This window comes from Mirounga angustirostris, unplaced genomic scaffold (assembly GCF_029215605.1).
Source record: "Mirounga angustirostris isolate CCGP_5_RB_7025 unplaced genomic scaffold, mMirAng1.0.hap1 SCAF_13, whole genome shotgun sequence".
Lineage (NCBI taxonomy): Eukaryota > Metazoa > Chordata > Mammalia > Carnivora > Phocidae > Mirounga > Mirounga angustirostris.
The window spans coordinates 6,523,781-6,530,840 of NW_026991721.1; the positions used below are offsets into that span (position 1 = coordinate 6,523,781).

General features: G+C 45.0%; 1 non-coding gene across 1 annotated transcript; it reads right to left on the reverse strand.

Moving 5' to 3' along the window:
• Positions 1-939: 939 nt before the first annotated feature.
• On the reverse strand, positions 940-1,045 carry LOC123858061 (U6 spliceosomal RNA). The gene has a single exon (XR_006794028.1). It is a non-coding gene; the product is annotated as a U6 spliceosomal RNA (small nuclear RNA).
• Positions 1,046-7,060: the final 6,015 nt, after the last annotated feature.

A 7,060-nucleotide genomic window follows, 5' to 3' on the forward strand; every position in this document is an offset into this window, starting at 1 on the left:
ATTTGTTTGTTTTTTAAGTCATCTCCACACCCAGCGTGGAGCCCAAGGTGGGGCTTGAACTCACGACCATGAGATCAAGACCTGAGCTGAGATCAAGAGTCAGACGCTTAACTGACTGAGCCACCCAAGCACCCGGATTTGGTATTTTACTTAGAGGGTTTGCATCTATATTATTTATAAGCAAGACTCATTTTTGCAGCATCTTTATCAGATTTGGCCATTACCATTTTATTAACATCATAAAACATGTTAGAGTGCTTACCATCTTTCCCTTGGACCTGGAATAGTGTAAATAGTGTTTGAATGATCTGCTATTTAAAGGTGAGATAGAACCATCTGGGTCTGGTGCCTTTTTCGATAGTTCAAAGAATAACCACAACAAAGATTTACATTGTGTGTTTTTTTTTTTTTTAAGATTTTATTTACTTATTTGAGAGAGTGAGAGAGAGAGAGCTCGTGTGCAAGTTTTGAGGGGAGGGGCAGAGAGAGAGGGAGAAGCAGATTCCCTGTTGAGTAGGGAGCCCGACTCAGACACTTGACTTGATCTCAGGACCTTGGGATCATGACCAGAGCAGAAGGCAGATTAAGGAGCCAAAATTTCTTTGATTTTTTTTGTTCCTTCATAACGAGGGGCCTTATATTTTTTTGCCTTCACCATCTTTAATCATCTTTCCAATCTCTTATTTGGTAATTAATCTGTTCATGAACTCGAATTGTTTCAAGGTCAATCTTGGTATTTTACATTATTCTAGGAAGTTATTAATTTCCTCTGAATTTTCCAGCTGGTCGTCCTCCTTTTTCTCAAAACATTCTCTAGTGATTACTTTGATTTCTTCTGGATCTGTGATAATGTACCCATACCCGTCCTCTTTCTCAAGCCTGTGTATATTTAAGGTTTGTTTTCTTTTTACTGTGAATGTTTTAATCAGTCTTGTTTACAAAAATATGGAACACTTCACCAATTTGCTGTGTCATCCTTGTGCAGCAGCTGTGCTAATCTTCTCTGTATCCTTCTAGTTTTAGTATATGGGCCGCTGAAGCGAACACTTTACTTTTTTTTTTTAAAGATTTTATTTATTTGACAGAGAGAGACCAGCGAGAGAGGGAACACAAGCAGGGGGAGAGGGAGAAGCAGGCTCTCCGCAGAGCAGGGAGCCCGATGCAGGGCTCGATCCCAGGACCCTGGGATCATGACCTGAGCCGAAGGCAGACGCTCAACCGACTGAGCCACCCAAGCGCTCCTACATTTTTTTTTTTTAAGATTTATTTATTTTGGAGGGGGGAGGGGCAGAGGGAGGAGAATCTTAAGCAGATTCTGCACGGAGCTCGGAGCGCAATGTGGGGTTCGATCTCACGACCCTGAGATCACAGCCAGAGCTGAAACCAAGAGTCAGATGCTCAGCAAGGAGCCCCGCACTTTTAAGTTTCGTATCGAAGAATATTCATACAATAAAGTACACAAATAATAAGTATACAGCTCAGTATATTTTCACAAAGTGAGCAAACACTCCTGTATCCAGCATCCAGATGAAGAAATAAAACATGCCAGCCCAGCTCCCTTAGTTGCCCCTCTGTGCTCCTTTTCAGTCTCTACCCCCAGAAACAATATGCTGACTTCTAATAGCATAAATTACTTTTGACTGTTTTTGTAGTAATGGAAGCAATGTGTACGATTTTCTATCTGGCTTCTTCTGTACTTGTTCTATGAGAGTCATCCATGGTTTTCATTCCATTATATGAATATCCACCATTTATTTATCCATCCTACTGTTGATGGACATTTGGGTTGTTTCCAGTTTGGGATGGTTATAAATAGTGCTGTTCTGAACATTCTTGTTCATGGTTTTGGCTGAACATATGTACATTTTTTTGTTGCTAAGCCAACGTATTTTTGCTCTCTCTTTTTAAACAAAGTTTTATAATAGGAATTTTCAAACATCCTCAAAAGTAGATGGAATGGAATAGGGAACTCCTTAGAACCCATCACCCAGCTTCGATAACCATCATCTTGGGAGCCCTGCCTCATAAACACCCACTATCCATATTTTTCTTTTTTCTTTTCTTTTTTAAGATTTTATTTATTTATTTGACACAGAGAGAGAGGGAGCAGAGGCAGAGGGAGAAGGAAAAGCAGACTCCTCGCTGAGCAGGGAGCATGACGCGGGGCTCGATCCCAGGACCCCGGGATCATGACCTGAGCCGAAGGCAGACGCTTAAACGCTTAACCGACTGAGCCACCCAGGCCCCCTTTTCTTTCTTCATTTTTCAATGTCGGAGGAACTTAAAGCAAATCCCAGATCTCATCCCATCCTCCTGGTTGTACATATTGTAATACACATATCATATGCATAACATATGTACATGTATAGTACATGTTTCTCTAGCAGATAAGGATTTTTTTTTCTTAACATAACCATCATGCCCGTATCATACTCAACAACATTCATACTTTGATTTTCTCATCCAATAGTCTGTGTTCAGATTGCTCTGATGATCTTTTTTTTTTTTAAAGATTTTATTTATTTATTTGAGACAGAGAGAATGAGAGAGAGAGAGCACATGAGAGGGGGGAGGGTCAGAGGGAGAAGCAGGCTCCCTGCCGAGCAGGGAGCCCCATGCAGGACTCGATCCAGGGACTCCAGGATCATGACCTGAGCCGAAGGCAGTCGCTTAACCAACTGAGCCACCCAGGCGCCCTGCTCTGATGATCTTAAAAATGTTTCTTTAATCCTGTTTGCATGAGGGTCCAAGCATGGTCTACATTGTGCATTCCTGTGGATGTCTCTGTGTCTCTTTCAGCCACCGCAGTCTCCTCTCACCTTTTCTCATGCCTTTTACTTTTGGCAAAATGAGTTCACTTGCCTGTGGACCACCCACGCCTGATTTGGCTGATTGCAGCTGAGTGGCAATGTCTAATGTGTATTAGCTCCCGCCCGCTTTTCACGTAGACCGCTAGGGACGTTTAGAAGCTATTACTATGGAAAGAACACTTCACAGGTGATGCTTCTGTGTCACATCAGGAGGCGGGTTCTGCTTTTCATGATGTGAAAATTGACTCGTGGGTTCAGGAGTTGTTGGCAAGATGCAGTGATAAAGTCCCCTACCAACCTTCACGTGATGGTTTTAGCAGCTGTTTGTTGATCGTGTTCCGCCTACATCCTTCATTAACGAGACATTGCAGAATGGTGATTTTTCTAATTAGATCATTCGTTCTGTATTCTTAGCTGGAAGTTTTCTAAAAGGAAAAGCTTTTCATTATCAGCTATTTGGTTACCTCAAAATATAATTAAGTACAGGAGAGGCAAGAAAAGTCTTGATTTTTTTCTTTTTTCTTTTTCTTCTTTTTTTAAACACCAATTTCAGCATAAATATTTGGTGTCCATACCAGCCAGAGCCCAATCAGGAGATAAAAACCGTACCAGCTACTTCAACAGTGAGAATATCATCTAAAGAAATGTTAAACAAGGTCTTTAAGAATTGAGAAGGCAAAAAAGTGAACACTGAGATATCACGGGGCAACTGGGGGAAGTGGCTACCAACCCTAGAGCTGAGGAAATAAAGGGAAGAATTTGGGATGATTAGACTTCAGAAGCGGGTAGGGGGGGCCCCACTGAGCACCGCTCAGCAGAGCCTCAAGTGCCAGAAAACCAGCAGCCCCTAAAAGCAGAGACTAGAGGGGTGGGACCTTGACACCTTCGTTACCAGCATTGTGCCCAAGCAACCTCTAAAAGTGACCAATTTTTTAAAAGTATTATTACGAACTCATGATTCCTTGTAATGTATTTGAGTGTGTTTGAACCCATACAGTCATGGATATTTTTGATGCTTAAATTGTCCTATCTCTGGCTGGTGGCGGTCCCTTAAAGGTGGCTGTCAATCTGACAAGACCCCAGCAGTGTTTCATAGCTTTCTTGCTATCTAGCATGACAAGATAGTTCCGACTTATTTTGCATATTTCCTGACCCAGACCCAGAGTCAGCCTTTCTCCAGAGCCCCGTTTCCTTTTAGCGGTGAGGGTCATTTTAAGACTGTAATCTGAATGTTGCTCATTTCTACTGGGTTGTCTCTGATTCGAAGTCTTTGCGGTGGACAGAGCTAAGAAGAATGTATTTCTTTTGAAATAAAACATGAATTATGGGGGTGCCTGGCTGGCAAGCCTGTAGAGTGTGCCACTCTTGATCTCGGGGTCATGAGTTCAAGCCCCACACTGGGCGTGGAGCCTACTTAAACAAAAAAAAAATTATGATTTCATACTGATAGTTAAAATTCGAAAATAAGATTACAGGATTGTACATAATTTTAAAATTTATATCTGTTATGCAAAAAAAATTTTGGCTCCTAATAACATTAACATAATTACATATTAGCTATGTAAACGTGTGTTAAAATAGCTACACCACTGTCAGTACTAACAATAAAGCTATTGAATGCATTCACAATTTCTTAAATTTAATTTCTTTTTTTTTAAAGATTTTATTTATTTATTTGACACAGAGAGACACAGCAAGAGAGAGAACACAAGCAGGGGGAGTGGGAGAGGGAGAAGCAGGCTTCCCGTGGAGCAGGGAGCCCGATATGGGGCTCAATCACAGGACCCTGGGACCATGACCTGAGCTGAAGGCAGACGCTTAACGACTGAGCCACCCAGGCGCCCCTTAAATTTAGTTAATTTCTTAATGGTTCTTTTTATCCTCAGTAGATACCCCAGTAGGGGTGCAAGGTCAAAATGATGTATTTGAAAATCATTCAAGGGGCACCTGGCTGCCTCAGTCCGTGGAGCATGTGACTCTTGATCTTGGGGTCATTAGATTTATTTATTTGAAAGAGAGAGAGACAGAGAGGGGAGGGGCCAAGGGAGAGAGAGAATCCTGAAACAGACTCCCTGCTGAACGTGGAGCCCCATTCAGGGCTTGATCCCAGGACCCTGAGATCATGACTTGAGCCAAAATCAAGAACCAGCCACTTAACCGACTGAGCCACTCAGGCGCCCCCCCCAAAATAAAATCTTTAAAAAAAAGGGCACCTGGGTGGCTCAGTTGTTTAAGTGTCTCCCTTCAGCTCAGGTCATGATCCTGGGGTCCTGGGATCGAGCCCCACATTGGGCTCCATGCTCAGCGGGGAGTCTGCTTCTCCCTCTCCTTCTGCCCCTCCCCCCGGCTTCTGTGCGCACCACACACTCTCTCAAAAATAAATAAAATCTTGGGGCGCCTGGGTGACTCAGTCGTTAAGCGTCTGCCTTCGGCTCAGGTCATGATCCCAGGGTCCTGGGATCAAGCTCCGCATCGGGCTCCCTGCTCAGCGGGAAGGCTGCTTCTCCCTCTCCCACTCCCCCTGCTTGTGTTCCCTCTCTCGCTGTGTCTCTCTCTCTCTGTCAAATAAATAAATAAAATCTTTAAAAAATAATAATAAATAAATAAATAAAATCTTAAAAAAAAATCTTAAAAAAAAAAAAAAGCTTCTTCACCCCCAGGAGCCGCTGTCAAAATCTCATTGCTTTAAAAACAAACAAATAAATAAAATAATTCAAAAGAATTCTTTGTTATGCTGTGTTGTTAGGGATTGTTTTTCTATTAATTTACATTTTAAAAATAATGTAAAATGTTTACCTGGTTCCAAATTCAACATTAGAACACAAGACACATCAGAGAAGTCCAGACTTCTTCCTTGGCTCCACTCAATTTTTTCTTCCATTGTTTATTTTAGACAAGATAAGATTATTGGTATATTTTAATCTCCCCCCCCCCTTTGCTCACTCAAAAGTTCAGAGGTCTGTCTGGCTTTAGTAATCTTGATTCTTCAAGCTTTTGCTCTGTTCGAATTTTGCAAGGAACATGTACTCCTTTGTACAGAAAGCTACTGGACTCTAAAAATAAGTTTTATTTTTTTTAAGGAAGTTTTTTTTTTTTTTAATTTTCTTTGACAGCGCCCGAGCACAAGCACAAGGAGGGGGAGGGGCAGAGGGCGAGGGAGAAGCAGACTCCCTGCTGAGCAGGGAGCCCCGACACAAGGCTTGAGGCTCCATCCCAGGACCCTGCCAGGACGCTGGGATCATGACCTGAGCCGAAGGCAGACGCTTAACAGACTGAGCCACGCAGGCGCCCCTAAAAGGATGTCTTCTGAGACTGAAAGCCTTTAGGTGGAGCCAAGCCAGAGCAGGGTCTGCGCTTGGGTGGGGCGGTGGGGGTGGCAGCCTACACAGTGGATGTCTGAGGCCCGGTGGGTGCTGCAGCCGAGGAAGGCGTCCCTGTCCACCAGAGGCGGGGGCCGGGGGGTCGGGTCGGGGAGGCCTGAGCAGCCTGCACCCGCATCATGGGGGCGGGGAGGGCTGGGGCGGGGGGAGTCTGAGCACAGCGAGGGGCATCGTGGGGGTGGAATGGTCAGCGCTGGGGGCAGGGGTGGCATCCACGGCCCAGCCAGGAGCGCTGGAAAATGCGTGAAGTGGGGAGAAGAGGATGACCGCGGTGACAGGAGACGAGATACATCCTGGAAATTGATGCGAGAAGTCAGTATCTTGAGGAGAAAGGGAGGCCGGTTCCTCATTATCAGAGAAGGGAGTTAAATGTGAAAAGAAGAAACGGAGAACGAGCCCGGGGTGCTGGACGGGAATTGGGGCTCCCAGTGTCACCGTTTTCAATACACGCAGGTATAGAGAAACGCATCCAGATGGAAATGTGATCTGTTCGTTTCCTAGCCCCGCCACCGAGGGGGCTCGAGAGCAGGGACACCGCCATGGCAGCGAGAGCACACAGAGCACCCAGACCCTGGGTTTTAATACTGCCTTCGCCAAAGGGAACCGGTGCTTTGGGGCAACGGCTGATCCCAGGACTGGGGCAGAGCAAATGGAGGGGGCCTGGAGCACTCGCTTTACCAGAAAGTAAGGACAGGCTTGAGGAAGGATGGACACGTCAAAAGGACACCAGAGCCAGGTTCCGGGGGCTCCCGCTGGCAAAACTTGGGAAATTTGAGGTGGGAGCTCTTCTCTCCATCTGGGAGCCGAGGAGGCGCGCTTGGCGGGGTTAGGGAACACACCCAGGAGCGCGTCGACGGTGAGCTGGGGGAG